Here is a 16236-nt window from a genome sequence, read left to right on the forward strand (position 1 = left end):
AAGGATCCAGTTGCCATATCAAATTGCTAGATGGAAATGGTTAGATTCATGGCTTCGGTAGTATAAAAAAAAAATAGAATGCAAAACAAGGAGAAGCAACCTGTTAGACCAGGTGCCTTGTGGTCTTGTTACAGAATGTTCTGGGAAGGGGGGGGGGAAGAAGCTTATCTCTTCATTTCCACATATTAATTGCTGTTTCAACACTTCCCATCTTTACTGTGATGCTTTCTACACCAGTGATTAGCACTTCAGAAAGGGTTTAAAGTGGGAAATGATGGTTATCCATCTGCACTAATTTCCCCTTTGTAGTTAGCTATTAATTTATTTACTTTTATAATTATGCCTCCCATCAGGTCAGAGCCACACCGCTCTTTTAAGTCTTCCTTACCATGCCTTACTAAGACTCTTGTGACATTCTTAATTGAGTGACACATCCCTGCTGGATATGTTAGAACTGTGTATTTGGGTTGTGCTAATGAACTAAGTAGGTTATAATAGTTCTCTGATCAAACCAGGCCTTTTGCATAGTGATGCATAGTACTCTCTAATGGTCTTGGTGAGTAGCTCACTAAAATGAATGGGACCTCTTGCTAAGAACTATTCACTTTGCACCAGATTCTGAACAATTTAGCAGGCTTATTTATTCCATTGTTTACATTCACAAACAACTCTTACTGGATCCTTAATGCTTATTTGCCACCGATATTTATTAGTGCAATTCATTCCGCTGTAACAAGTCCAGGAAACAAGCTGTATATCCAACTGTTCCACGTGGCCTTTCTTTCCTAAATAGTATTTTAAGAGTAGATCATTCCACTCTGATGAAAGATCTGACTAGGATCATTCATTCCTGAATGTTAACACTATTAGAAAATATTAGAACAAGGTCACACAATAGACACCACAGTGGCATGGGAATTTTTGCACCCACTTTGCTGAAGGCAACATAATAATGGCATTAATTGATGGGAAAGGCTTTGCCCTGTTATAATCCTTTTCCTTCCCTCCTGAGAAGCTCTAAACACAGAACAGTTCATAGAAAAATAAAAGAACTGTAGAGTTGGAAAGGGACCCCAAGGGCTCAATTCCGTGGTGCAGGCATTGGAATCACAGCTCAGTCTGTAGAGCATGAGACTCTTAATTTCAGGGTCATGGATTCAGGCCCCACATTGGACAAAATATTCCTGCAATGCAGGGGGTTGGACTAGATGACCCTTGCAGTCCCGTCCAACTTTACAATTCTGTGACTCAACCTCTATTTATAAACCTCCACTGAAGGAGAATTCCACCACCTTCCGAGGGAATCTGTTCCGCTGCCCAACAGCTCTTACCATTAAAAGGTTTCCCTTAATGTTTAGTCTGAATCTCTTTTCTTGTAATTTGAATTCACTGGTTTGGGTCCCATGCTCTGGATCGACAGAAAACAAGCTTGCTCCCTCTTCCATGTGACAGCCCTTTAGATATTTGAAGATGGCTATCATATCACCTCTTAGCCTTCTCTACTCTAGGCTAAACATACCCAACTCCTTTGTGAGTGGGACACAGTGAAGGAGGTGACCTTGAAAGTATGAAGTGCTGAGTATTGTCCTAGCACAACGAGGTGGGGGTGGCGATTGGCGTTGTATTTGTAAACCCTAAAAAAAAAACTTTGTAGGAATGAAAATAATGATAACAAACTAAGCATGGGGAGGTGTGGGGATATATATAACAACTCAGGGAAATATATGTTGGTTGTTTGCCTACCTGAAAATAAACTTGTAATACCAGTTTTTAAAAAGTTAATTCTGGGAGTATGAATTTTCTTGTAAGCCAAGCCCAGTAAATGTTGGTCTGAAACTGCATGCTCTTTCCAGAATTATTGTTTTGAAAACAAAGAAACATAAATGGTTTGCAGTGGGTTGTTGTTTTCATTTCTAATGGATTAAAAAAAAAAACACCTTAGGAGCTATTTTCTGACTTAGTGGATATTTACCGAGCTTCCTGCCAGCCTATAAATGTGCGCACATGAACATGGTTACTCATTAGCTTTCTTTAGAAAATGAGGGGTAATAATCACTTGGCAAACTAGTTACAGTTTGCTATGTTTTAAATGAGCAGGAATAACAAAGGAATTGTTAAGGGATTTTCTTAGTCATCTTGAGAGCTTTTTTTCCAGAAAGGTCTAATACTATATGAATTTTTAAAGTATTACTTTATTTACCACAAACTTATGTAAATCTCCCATTGGGCAAGAACCTGGATGGATCAATCCCTGTTAAGAGAAGGGGTGTTGGTGGTAGGAAGTGGTTTATGGGCATAAAAGCAGGGTGATGAAATATCCCAGTGTTTGGCCTCTGTGCTGCACAGTAACAGGGAAGCTTTAGATACCACAGCTTGGACCTAAAGAAGGGCAACTTCCCTCCTTTCCGTAGCAGCTTCCTGTACCCCCAAAGATCCATGTCCTGGGACCACGGTCTGTGCGCACAGAAGCATGCCACTTACTCACTGTCATACAATGCATGCATGCACACACAAACACTTTTCTCTGGATCCAAGTCAGATGTGACAGGATATTTCTCTGAAAAGTGCACTGTGACTGCCATTTAGATCATTCCAAACAGAATGATCAGAAAATTATCCCCAGACCTGCCAAAATACCTTCTGAGAGTTCTTTGCTGCATATTTAAGATCACATCCCTCTTCTCTCATATAGAATTTTTAGAAGTAAATGTGGATTAGAGTCTGTTCTGCACTCATAATAATGCATTGAAAGGCTGGGTGTGGGGGCAGAATCAACTGCTGTATCACTTGTTAACTACCTGCAAGTCCACTTCACACATTAACAGTATTCTGGCACAAGACAAGTCCTGCATGCATGTGAACTGCTGTGTTTATACATGCATGTAGGATCATCATATATTACACTTTAGTCAGAGGAATTACAACATAGTAATGGGTTGTATTTTCAAGATTGGAAACCCTGGCTGAGAACAAGATATAGTAGGGAATTGTTATGTTTATGACCCAGTGTGCAATATGTGATCTGGATTTATGCATTTCAAATTAGATAGATTGGAATCTTGGGTTTCTATGGCTCTATAGTTGTGAGTGTTTTGGCAGTTGGAGCAGCTAGCTTATTAGAGGCGCTCCATTAACTAGAGGCGCTAGTTAATAGTGTCTGTGGAAGCTCAGTGTAGTACAGTGGTACCTCGGGTTAAGTACTTAATTCGTTCCGGAGGTCCATTCTTAACCTGAAACTGTTCTTAACCTGATGCACCACTTTAGCTAATGGGGCCTCCTCCTGCTGCTGTGCCGCCGCTGCACGATTTCTGTTCTCATCCTGAAGGAAAGTTCTTAACCCGAGGTACTATTTCTGGGTTAGCGGAGTCTGTAACCTGAAGCGTATGTAACCTGAAGCATATGTAACTTGAGGTACCACTGTACTGGAGCACTCACACATTCATACATCGTCCCATCAAAGGAACGTAAGAAAATCTAGACTGTTGGATCATCGCTTTCATTTTGTGCAGTATCTAAGTTTCCAAAAGTGTGGCTAGCCAGATGCTGAAGTCTACAAGCAGGGCAGGAACATAACAGTTTCCCTAGTTCCTCTCTACACCCCACTGTGTATTCAGAGGCATGCTGGTATACTGTAAGTGCTGGTTTATTTAGTGCTCATATGACTGAAAGCTGGGGTGAAACTAAGCTTTATTTCACCTAGGTCAAAGACCCAGCCTGGCACCCCACATGCACATTTGCGTGCACACACACACACAGTCTGGGATCCTCTCTGGAGGCTTCACCTGGGGCTAAAAACTTGGCTAGCACCCCCCCCCCCCACTGAAAGTAAATGGGTGTATATCAGAGCTCTGGTCTTCTTCAAAAGGAAGCAGCTTGTGAACATACTATAGTTAGAGGGGGGGAAAACAATTTCTCAAAAGGCCTATTGTTTTTTTTAGGAATGACAGTCAGTCACTTCAGAGCAGAAAGCATTACATGAATGATGCTTCAGAAGTAAGGATGTCAGATAAAATTGCAAAAGTAAGGGATCTTGCATGGAGATGAGCTAAAGTGGAGAGGTTCCAAATTAGGGATTTCTCTGAAAATCAGAGACCTCTGACAGCTTGTTTTGCTGAAAACAAGGTCTCAGGCGAGCTAATTCCTGGCACTATCTTTGCATGTTTTGCAATAGGTTAGTAATTTAGCTTCTCTGTCCTTCAGCCCTTCCTCTCTGAAGAGCATTCATGTGTAAAAAGCCTCTGTTGGGTAAAGAAAAAAAAATCTTACCTCTTAGTCAGATAATTTAACTGGGAGCTGACCGAGAGGAAAGACCTGGTAGGGCAAAGTGAGGCATGGCACATAGTAAGCCTCTTAATATCACTGCTGAATTTGTCATCATTGCAATCTCTTCTTGTGAAAGGCTGCTCCTGGTGAGTTTTAGCAGGGCAATAAGCTGATGAAGGCAGGGCTGACCTGCCATGCCATGCCCAAGAAGAGCCTGCTGGATCCGTCCAATGGCCCATCTGGTCCAGCATCCTGTTCTCACAGTGGCCAACCAGATGTCTATGGGAAACCTGTAAGAAGGACCTCAGCACAAGAGCTCTCTCCCCTCCTGTGGTTTCCAGAAACTGGTATTCAGCAGCATAACTGCCTCCAGCTGTAGAGGCAGAACATAGCCATCATGGTTAACAGCCATTGATAGCCTTAAGAATTTGTCTTTAAAAGTTGTCCAGGTTGGTGGCTATCACTGCCTCCTATAGCTTAACTATGTGGAGGTAGGGATGGGTGTCTGAAAAGCGCAGCAATGCTTTTTAAAGTTTTGATCCAAACCGGGAGATGGCGGGAGGCGTTGGGGCTCTGCTTCAGGCAGTCCCAGTGTGATTTGTCAGCAGGCACCACCCTTAATGTCCATTCACTGCCTGGTAAATACCAGTACCTTGTTCATTTTCTTAAACTTTGTAGGATGCATACACACCATACAGATAAAGCACATCCACCTAAGAATCCTGGGAACTGTGATTTGTTAAGAACACTGGAAATTATAAGTCAGTGAGGGATAAACTACAATTCCCAGAATCCTTGGGGGAAAACTACGATATAAATGTATTATTTTTATTAATTTTGTTTACTGCCCTTCATCTGATATGTATTATGTATGATATGTAAACAGTACAGCCATAAATGCAACTTAAATCTTACAGTTTGTTTTATACTTTTATGACATTGTGTTTTTTTGTCTATTATTTGTATTTACATTTTAGTTGTTCTATTCCTCTTGTAAACTGCCCTTTGGAATGATATAAAAAAACAAAAAACATGTCTGTTTGGGCTTGCAGTAGGGAACACAGTGTAAGCGGTCAACATGGGCCCCAAAAGAAACATGGTGTTTAGCACAGAACCTAAAGTGGAAGATATTAGTAGCAATGGCTATGAGCAATGAAGACTCTGCCCTTCTTTATAGCACCCAGGTGCTTGAGACTAGCTCTAGTAAATACCTGGTAATTAACTTTTCTGTCTTATTCATCCATATAAGAACAGCGCATACATTTAAACTGAACAAAGAACACACGCCAGCCCACTGTTTTACCTTTGCTTATGCTCCAAAAGGAACAAGAGGTATGATGGATTTGTATATTTTAGTGTAGCTGTTTATCAGTTCCAGGCATATTTTGTTGTAGGCCCTTGTATGAAATATTTATGTACCCCAATCTAATTTGATTATGCACCAGTATCTAGTAATGCAGATGAAACGTGATTATGAGATTAAGAAATATAAATACAAATACCTGTCTTCCGAATGTAGGTGCATGTTTATATGGGATATTAATAGATATGGCCAGGTTATATTTAACTATTGGTAGACAAATCCAAATCCTATCTGAGCATGGAGGAGTGGTGTAGCCACCACTGCACCTATAGCACTATAGCTCATGCTGCCGGGGAGCTGGGCAGAGGGAGATCTCTGACCCTTCACACACACACACACACACACACACACACACACACACACACACACTATACCAGTGCAACTGATGGGTTTGGACTGCACCCTGATTTTTTAAAAAACACCAATAAATTCAAACATTTTCAAAGTTTAAGACTTGCCATGTTTCTATCAGCGAATGAATAACAACCAACCAACATTTTTGTATAACTGCTGCTTACAAGGAAACTAATATATGATAATTTTAAATTTCTGTTTGGTGGGCTTTCCAGAGTAAGTGGGCCCTCGTGTACTGCACAGCTTGTGTGTCACTGACATGAATGGGAACCTAACTTTCTAGCTTTATTTTTGGTACCACTGAGTGGCCAATTCCTTCTTCTAAACTTCATCATGGACTACAAACCAGTCAACAAGGATACTCTCTAGCTGCAGAACTAATGAACTTAATAGAACTTGAATAAGTAAATATTTCCAGTGCAAATGGAAGCTTGAACAACTTTCAGCCCACAGTGTATAGAACCAGTGTAAAATTGGGGCTATGCACACATCAGTGGCTTAGGATGCAGTGAGGTTGATTTTTCTCAGTGTTTCAGTTCACATTCTTACATTTCTGTACACAGTTGAGAGGTAGTGGGGATGTCTTCACCCGATTTGTTTCTGTGTGCTGATCTCCTGTTTGCTGAAGCTGCTATCTGCCCATGTGTCGTCCACTGTGTTAAATGTACCCACCTCAGCTTACCTTTTTGAACAGGTTGGAAGTTGGTTTGAGGGGTAGCGCCTCAATCAGCAGCAGTTTCTCAAGAAACTACAGGATAAATATGGATTGCTGCTCAAGTCAAGTGTACTCAGCTTCAAACACCAGCGGTAGGAACACACTGGAGCCAAAGTAAATGAAAATGGGCGTAGCCAAGGGGGGGAATCACCTGCCCCCTATCAAGTAAAACAATATAAGTACTTTTCTAATTGACCAATCAGGTCAGTTCTGCCTCCCATAACAAAAGTCCTGGTCCCCCTAAACCAAGTCCTGCACCCCCAACAAAATCCTGGCTACGCCCATGTATATGGCCCACAAGAACTATTTGCAAATGCAAAGTGGGGCCAGTGTAAGATTCAAGTTTATTGCACACTTGGGAATGCACAAATGTGCATGGCGCATGGCCAGAGTGTGCTTTTCAGGATTTGTGGTGCAATTCTAGATACCCTTACATCCGTTGTTCCCAACAGAAGGGCAATTTGATTTTGAAGGGGGGCAATTGAGAATGTGTTATTAAGAGTTAATGTCTTCCTCCACGTGAACAGGTGGAGGGCATCAGGATTTTAGAAATGCTTAGGTAGGGCATGGTCAAAAAAAGGTTGGGAACCACTGCTTTAGATGGAAGTAAGCCCTACTGAGCTTGGTAGGGTTTTTCTTTCTTCTGACTAAAGGCGCCCAGCGAGTTAGTCAGGCTACAGGTGTCTGGCCAGAAGACGACGCCCGGTGATCTGCATGTAACGGCGCTTCCTCCCCATTTTTATTTCGTTGACCTGCTTCTCGGCGCTGTCGCTCGCCTACAGAGGTGCTGCTAGGCGAGAGCAGGGCCTCTGCCAAAGCAAGGCGAAGGACGCGCGCTCCTTTCCCAGAGAAAGAGGCGGGTTTAGAGGTCTGATTTCCAGCCAGGAGGCCGGCAGAAACCAGCCGGTGGCGCTGCAGCTGCGGAAGAGGGCGGCCCGCCTATTCTCGTCAGGAGGGCCCCGCAGGCTGGAAACGGAACAGAGACATGTCGGAGCGGGGCTGAGGCTTCCTCACAGCCTCAGGAGCAAAGGGGGCGGCAGCAGCGGCGGGACAACGACGGAGGCAGCTGTGCCCGCTGCCCCTAGGCCCCGCACCCGAAGCAGCAGCGGGGAGAGCCGCCGAAGTGGGCGGCGGCGGAGGAAGCGGCGGCTGCAGGAGTGGCGGCGGCGGCGGCGGCGGCAGCAGGCTGGATCCCTCCCCGGGAAGATGAGGCGGAGGCCCGGGGAGCTGAGCGGGCTGAGCTGGGGCGCGTTCCTCTCAGCCGCCAGGACAAGATGGCAGCGGCCGAGGAGGCGGCGGCAACAGCAGCAGCAGCAGCCGCAGCCAGAGGCTGAGCCCGGCCTGGGAGGCGCCTCCTGGTAGTAGTGCTCTGGTCATGCCGAGGGCTGCTGCGGTGGCGGCGGCGGCGGGGACTGTAGCGCTGCCGGATCTGTGAAGGTGAGAGGCTGGGAGGAGGCGAGCGAGTGACCGAGCGACCCTTCTTCCCCGCTTAGCGGGCAGAGCCAAGCTGAAACGCCCCCCCGTCCCCTCCCCTCCCCTGCCCGCCACTATGTTTTGGGAGTTGTTGTGAACAAAAACCGAGGGGGCTGAACAAGGTAACCAAATAAAAAAGCATTTTAATTCCCTCCCCCTCCTTTTGGGTAAAAAGATCTCTCCACCTCTGAACTGGCAGTGGATCCCCGTCCCCCTACATACACCTGGCTTCGACATAAGGAGCTGGGGGCGCCCCGATCTTGGGCTGTAGGGCGAATCCTGTAGGATCGTTCCGGGAAAGTGAGGCAGGTCAGGTTTTCTCGCCGTCAGCTGCCCCTTTTCCGGAACCAGGATTTGTTTGGGAGGCTTTACCACCCCCCTCCCCTCCAAAAAGGGGAAAAGGAAGGCAGGTTTTCTCGGAAGTAAATCCCTTTTGGGACTTCCGAAGAATTGTGCGTGGATTGCAAGTGCCAAGGGAACTGGCTGTACATCCCGAGTTTTATTTGCAGCTAGACGTTGAGTTAGGGCTATCTAGGAGCCTCTCTAATTGCCTACCGGATCTGAGAGCTGGGATAGAAGAAATAGTACGAGAGTACCCGCGAGCATGTGCAGACTTCTATTTATATTGTTACACCCGAACCAGGTCCCCGTGATTCTGGGACCAGGAGGACTGGTTGCAAGGTAAGGGCATGATTTCCAAAACAGGATTGAGTCCTGGCGCACTTCTTTTTACAAGTTAACTGCTGCCTGACATGGGGGCTTAACCTTCGCATATCTTCTTGCTCCATCGGATGAAGCTGGTGACTCAGTAAAAAAAAAAAAGGGCTTTTAAATGCTGAAGACGGAGCCACATTTTCTAAAACAAAAATAAAACCCACATTTCCTATGTTGCCTTTTTCCAGTATAAATTGACGAAGTCGAATTAGGAAGATAGTGAGGCTTGCTGCCACCAACAGCTCTGAGAGCCAACAGATTAGTACTGTACTGTATATAAATAGTTCAGCTCCATTTCGTAGTATCGCTCCCATTCTTGCTTTCTGTGGCGGTCTTTTCCTTTGGCAACCAGAATTTTCTCTTTTGTGTGTCTCCCACCCGTTTGCACTTTTGCTAGATAAGCCTGTTCGGGCCTCTAAAACTAACCTTTAGGATCTCTGGATATGAAAGAAGAAATGTGACACGACTGCTCCGCTTGCAACTTGCTAGGGCAGCAGGAAGGCGTGGTCGCAAGCTACTCTAGTTACAAGGGATTATTGCTTTCCTTTGGGACTCAGGGGTAATTTGCAACTGTAGTTTTGGGAAAGTAATGTCTATTTCCATGTCAGAGAGGGGAAACGCCAACTTAAAATGGTACGTGAAGTGAACATTTGATACTGGCAGTAATTTAGAGCTACAGGGGCTTAAAGTTGATGTAGAATTTAAAACTAATAATCACTTAGTCCTTGATTTCTTTTAAGTGAAATGCTGGTTTTTGTATTTTGTTTTCCCCCTTCATATTGTGATATAGTTTATTCACTGTAAAACGAAGTACTGTGAAATGATACTGTTTACTTTATCTAGCATTTTAGTTTGTCGTTTTTTGTTGCTTGGTGACAAGCTTAGATACTAATTTGAACAAGAACCGTGTGTAGTCAAGGTTTATTGATTTTTAGATTTTAAATAACTTGATTAAATAAACATTAAAGTTTGAGATCTGTTACAGGATTCCAGTGCTTTTAGTACAGCAGGTTTATACCCAAACACTTTTTTGGATAACTAACAACTTGTTACGTTTTCAACAAGATTTAGGGGGCAATCCTAATCATGTCTACTCAGAAGTCCTGTTGAATTCAGTGGGACTTACTCCCAAGTAAGTGGGGCTAGGATTTCACTCCAATGTACTATGACATTTACATTATTTTTCTCTTTCTAAAAACATATTCATCTAAATTTAACTTTGGGTAGAGATTTTGTGCATGTTTTGTAGGCTAAAAATGTTGAGTTCTCTTGGCCAGAGATATTGGTGTCTTATTCTCATGTGCCTTGTGAAACCAGATACTTGGATATGCATGTAGCTAATTTTGTAAATGCACTTATTTTAAGCCATGACTATGCACTAAGTGCTATATAAAGTGTACTGTTAATCATTGGCTCTTTGTTTTGTGGTGTTCACGTCTATTCCTTTTCTAAATTAACAAATCAAGAACAATGATTTTTGGCATTCCCTGTGTACTTTTCTTGATAGTTGTTGAGTTCTTGTATGACACTAAATAGGCTATTGGAATCTTATTTTTGTGGAAATAAAATCTTGACATCTGTGTATAGCCCTTCTTAGAAAACTAATTAAAAAGTCATGATGCTCTTTCCTTCCTCATAGTAGGGCAGTTATGATGCCGAGTATAGTATTAACTGAAACTACTCAAGCTATAATAAGGCTCATTGTTTGTTTGAATTTTAGTTTCATACGCGTGACAAGGAGTAAAGATGTTCTGACAGCTTTTAGAAGTTTGGCTTGCTGGAGACCTTTTGTAAATGCAGTGTTAACCTCAGACTATTTCTTCTGTAGTGCTAAAGTGCCTAATATTAATAAGCGTGTCATTGCGCACACAGATTAAGAAGCACGTAATTAGGTCATGGCTCTAGTATAGAGTTTGTGAATGAGCCAAGCTCTTTTAAAAGGTAATGATTCCATGGAAAAAATATTACATTGTTCACACATAGCTGACCTCCTCGAGCTTATTATTATTATGGGTAACTATACATGAACTATATAGTCTATAAATAAGAACTCTAGCCTATATTGTTTGACTTAGAAAAACAGTACAACCCTGTACCTGTCTACTCAGAAGTCAGTTCAGTGAGGCTTACTCCCACATAAGTGGGTATAGGCTTGCAACCTAATAATTATTTGTAATGTTTGGAAGCTTCTCAAACTCTGTAATCATATTTTTGTTGATGTAAGTATTAGTGGACAATCTTATCTTTTTATAGTTCAAAAAGTTTTTGTATGCGAACTAATGACATACATAAGGACGGTAATAATAATAATAACAATAATTTTATTATTTATACCCCACCCATCTGGCTGGGTTTCCCCAGCCACTCTGGGCGGTTTACAAGAGTAAGTGGTTGAAAACTCAGAGGGTGGTATCTGATTAAGTTGTACTTCAGAGTGGGCACCTTGAAATGCATAGACTTAAGTATGATGTTGTCTGGGGTGGGGAGCCTCTGGCCTGGGAACTGAATGCAGTCCTCCAGCCCCTTCAAGCATCCCTAGGCTATGTTCCTTTGTTGGGCCACACCCCCCATTGGCCCTGCTTCTTGCTACCCTCAAGTGCTTTTGCCTGTCTGCCTGTCTGAAATGTGATGATGCCTCTTGCTTGTGTAAATGGGAAGGTGAGGGGGCACATATAGAAATCTCTCATTTTGTGTAGCTAGAATGTGTAGCCCAATGTACAAAAGGAAGAGTTGCACCTGCAGCTTTGCATATTTTTGCCTCTGGGCTTCCCCATTACTGATATGCTTCCCCCAGAGACTGAAAAAGGTTCCCCACTGCTGACCAACCCCCTTTCAATAAGACTGACTTCTGAGCAAACATAGTTGAAGGTGGGCTGCTAAGTGGTTACTTTCCAGAACGCTTAGTCTGGAACAATTCTGTTCTGAAACAAATTTTACATTTAACTTGGTTGAATTTGATGAAGTGAAAGTCATACATAGGCATTTGCTTGGATTTGAGGAAGGCTGAGAAAAAACTATTTCAGTTACTTGTCCTTGTCCTTTAAGACGTGGGTAGCGCTGTGGGTTAAATCACAGAGCCTAGGACTTGTCGATCAGAAGGTCGGCGGTTCGAATCCCCGTGACGGGGTGAGCTCCCGTTGCTTGGTCCCTGCTCCTGCCAACCTAGCAGTTTGAAAGCACGTCAAAATGCAAGTAGATAAATAGGTGCCGCTCCAGCGGGCAGGTAAACAGCATTTCTGTGCGCTGCTCTGGTTCACCAGAAGCGGCTTAGTCATGTTGGCCACATGACCCGGAAGCTGTACTCCGGCTCCCTCGGCCAATAAAGCGAAATGAGCGTCGCAACCCCAGAGTCGGCCACGACTGGACCTAATGGTCAGGGGTCCTCTTTACCTTTACCTTTAATGCTCTATAACTTTTCGTAATTCAGTGACAATCATTCATTTACTCTCCTCCCCCTCCCACAAACCATATGTCAAATGCCTTAAGTAGGGGCCAGAAAAACACCCCTGGACCTAAACTAACATGTTGAGTGGCTTCCTAGTTGTCAACCCAGAGGCAATGATGTGTAAAGAGATCAAGGTGATTTAAATTCCTAAGAAAAAAAGGTTGGTTTAAATAACTGATGTAAAACAAGTGTTTAGTTTTTTAAGTTGTATTTCGTGAACAAGCCTAAATAGTAATATTCAACCAATAAATTGTAACTACAGTAAATAGCTCCCTTAAACTTACCTTGAAGACTAATCCAAAACTCTGACCATGAAGTCCACATCCATTTTTGTGCTACAGGATCTATGTTTGCTTAGACTGGGGGGGGGGTGGGTGTTGTAATTTAAGGGTGTCTTTTTGGCACTTTTTTTTTTTTGCACATGTTAAGAACACTAAGCAAGTTCCTACACTTGAATGCTAAGTGCCCAGAACTTTTCTTATTGATTTTATTTTATTTATAAACCTGTCCACCACATTGACCCCAGGACAGATTACAACTAAATGCAGACTGAAACAAGCAGGCCAGCACCACGTAAAGATATCTTTGAAATATTTCTTTGTGTTTTCTTTAATGTCAAAGCAGGCTAGCGCAGGCTGCTTGGGGAGGAGGAATGGATAGGAAAGGCTGCTTAAGCCTTTTTGCCTATTATAACTTTTTGAACTACTATTTGTATTGCAGAAGTTATTAGCCTGCCAGCCTTTCCTCCTGCACGTGAAGGTTCGTTCCATGAGAGCCTGAAAAGGAAATAAATATATAAATAATGTTATTGTTTACACAAGTTCCTTTGCCAGTTGCCTGGAAGCAGATCTTATTTACCAGTGGCGGCTTTTTAGAAGCCTGTTATGCTTTCTTTCTGTCCCTTGTCTCATAATATCAGGTACTGCTACTTGTTTTGTCTCCAGTATTTTCTTCCCGTATAAATTAAGACACGATTATGTCACTCCCTAATTACCTTCTCATCGTCAAGTCGAGAAGTGCTGTTGTTTTCCACGTTACAGTTCAGTGCAATGTTTCTGGTTAATGGTACTTAAAATAGCACTGACTAGTTGTGCCTGGCATCATGCCCTTGATGTCTTCAGTTTTCATAACAGTTTCGATTCGGGTATGATTTTGAATAATTTGTTGGGCTTTGACCCTTTGTTTACCAGGAAATTGTAACGTGTGTTAGAATAAATCTGTAAAGATTAAAAAAACACACCAAAAGTATAGCTGCACAGATGCTTTGGGCGGGGGGTGGCGGCAGTCTGAGTAGGAGCCATATGTTGGCAATTGCTTGCACTTTGTAACTTTGCTTCTCAATCGCTGTTGCATTTAATCTATTTTGATAAGGGAACCTGTTACTGGAATGCTCCTGAAATACAAGATTGAGCTATGAGAATCCTAAAGTTGATCAGTGCAAGCACCAGCTGTACAAGCATTCTACTTTTATTTTAAGTATTCAGCTATTTTAAAAGTGTAAAGTTGGATGGTCCTTTTACTGTCACTTTTTACCAAACTGAAAGATCCTTCCGAAACTTACCAGATAAGTTTTTCTTTTGGCACAAACCCCTGTTAGTAAAAAGTAGTCCCCTGAATACTTGCAGTTCTGTTTAGTTGGCATACTCCACAACTGTTATATGGAAATGATTTCAGAATAGAAAAGATTGTCTTTTTGGGGGGGGGGTTGGAGGGAGGGAAGTATCCTTCATGTCACTCTCCTCTCGTCACTTGGTTTAGAAGCAGCTGCTAGGCTTGCCTCTATATTCATTGCAGCATTATGACATTGTAGTGAGTTGCTATAAAAATCAGGCAGAGGTCTTAACAGAGGCATAACATGTGACACTATCACCTGTGAGTACTGTGTGTAATTATGTAGTGTTTTACATCAAGCTTCCATTAATGTGGGATTATAGCTTGGCTCTGTGGTGCAACCTTAACTGATCCTCTTGATGAGTCCCTCCATCTTCTGGAGCAGTTCAAAATGCCTTCCAGCTAGTAACCGTTGGTTCTGATTATTCAATCTACTTAATGTGTGCCTTTGGGCAAGACAGACTTGGAAAAATTAGGGAAATAATGCTCTCAGTTGCTAAAACATTAGGGTGTGTCAGAAAAGTTGTGAAATCTTTCAAATAAAGTGGGTTTCTTTAACAAAGGTGATGTAAAAAATGTTTTTAGTAAATAAAGCTTGGGGTGGTTCTAGAGCAGGGTGTCACAACTTTTCATATCAAATGGGCCGCAAGAGTGGGCTGTGGAAGCCACGGGCTGCATAGTGCCTTGTTGCATGGCCAGGGGAACAGGAGGCCAAATTTGACATGTTTGCCCCAGCTGCCTTCCCAAAGCTGAGTAAGCTGGGCTTTGGGAAGAAGGTGCGAGGCTCCGGCAGGGTCCTAGAGTACTCCCTTTTTCCTTCCCAAAGTTGGGAAAGCATTAACTAGACTTTGGAAAGGAAGCTGGAGGACTCATGAGCACTGTCAGAGCCCTCATGCCTCCTTCCCGAAGCCCAGCACTTCGCTAACCTGGCTTTGGGGAGGCAGTGCAAGGGCTACGGGGAGGGGAGAGGCATAAAAAGTTGTCAAGGGCCATATGTGGCCCCTGGGACATGTTTTGGACCGCCCTGCTCTAGAGGAAAGATTAAATGTCTGCATTGACTTGATGATCCTTAACCAGTGTTAGAAACTGAGATACGAAAGCTGGGAGCTAAATGGCACCTTAAACTTAGATTATGGGCACAACAACGGAATGTCTGGGTGCACTTTTTTATAACAAGAATACAAAGCTGAAAATGAATGAACTGCAGCTAAACTATTATGTTCATTTTTCACATGGTCTAGTCCTTCCCCTGCCCACCTCCTTAATACTCTTAACAGCGTTTTTTCTCCAGTCTTCAGAGAGTAGCTGGAAGTGGGGAGGCAGAAAAAAGCCCTCCTTTCCTTCCACTCTGCAGTTTTAATCTGAAATCTTAGGCACGGTACTGCGTCCAGAGCTCAGAAAGTACTCACACTAACGAAATTTCCTGTTGCGCCTAGAACAATGAGAGTTTTGGACACTGTCCTTAACACGTGCATTAATATATTTACCGTACATACATGGTTGGCATTATGTTGTATTTTGAAAGGATGCACTGTTGAGATACTCCATTTTATTTTGACTGTTTATTGGCAAAGCAAGTCCTTGAATTGTCATAGATGTACTACAGGCATAGTTACTTGCATGAAGAAATACTTCCTGCTTGTTGACTTGCACAATGGAGTAGAAATGTTTGTGTGTATTATGTGTTTAATGACATGCAATTCAACATGTGTTGCTTGGAATTTATCTGCTTTAGCATGCCTTGAATTTCATTCCCTGCAGCAAAAGTGAAGGCAGGTATAACAGGCCTAGACTGGAGCAGGTCTCTGAAGAATCCTGTTGTTGTTTTTTCTTGCTCAACTGTAAAAAATTAATTTTGTTAACAGGCATGTCTCTTTTCTTCTGTTCACAGTATATCTACACAAATAAAGATTAGATGGACAAGTTAGTTTGCTTTTCTGAACTTATTTTAAAAACTCTAAAAGGATTCTCCTATGTTTTAAACAAATCAGTTACCAAGACTATTTAAGTAGTAATGGGAGAAAGGCTTTTCCCAGTACAGTGGTAACTCAGGTTACATACACTTCAGGTTACATACGCTTCAGGTTACAGACTCCGCTAACCCAGAAATAGTAACTCGGGTTAAGAACTTTGCTTCAGGATGAGAACAGAAATTGTGCTCCAGCGGCACGGCAGCAGTGGGAGGCCCCATTAGCTAAAGTGGTGCTTCAGGTTAAGAACAGTTTCAGGTTAAGAACAGACCTCCAGAACGAATTAAGTTCTTAACCCGAGGTACCACTGTAAATACTCTGGAAAATT

The 16236-nt window shown here is 42.8% G+C and overlaps 1 protein-coding gene and 1 long non-coding RNA gene across 13 annotated transcripts in view; one reads left to right on the forward strand and one right to left on the reverse strand.

Annotated features, from left to right (window-relative positions):
- Positions 1 to 3143: 3143 nt before the first annotated feature.
- LOC310852470 lies at positions 3144 to 3810 on the reverse strand. Its single transcript, XR_014568110.1, has 3 exons — positions 3604 to 3810; positions 3432 to 3543; positions 3144 to 3187 (listed from the first exon to the last, which is right to left on the reverse strand). It is a non-coding gene; the product is annotated as an uncharacterized lncRNA (long non-coding RNA).
- Positions 3811 to 6068: 2258 nt separating this feature from the next.
- HIPK3 (homeodomain interacting protein kinase 3) overlaps positions 6069 to 16236 on the forward strand; it is a 74310-nt gene continuing 64142 nt past the window's right edge. For 3 of the 12 annotated variants that reach the window (XM_083724593.1, XM_083724597.1, XM_083724590.1), the window contains exon 1: positions 6069 to 8290. The gene's annotated coding sequence lies outside the window, so the exon portion shown is untranslated. Of the gene's footprint in view, positions 8291 to 8418; positions 8850 to 9385; positions 9516 to 16236 lie in introns of those variants that run through there. The other 9 variants (XM_083724588.1, XM_083724595.1, XM_083724599.1 and 6 more) reach the window with 6 other exon arrangements.

Source organism: Podarcis gaigeae, assembly GCF_964106915.1.
Source record: "Podarcis gaigeae genome assembly, chromosome: 1".
Classification (NCBI taxonomy): Eukaryota; Metazoa; Chordata; class Lepidosauria; order Squamata; family Lacertidae; genus Podarcis; species Podarcis gaigeae.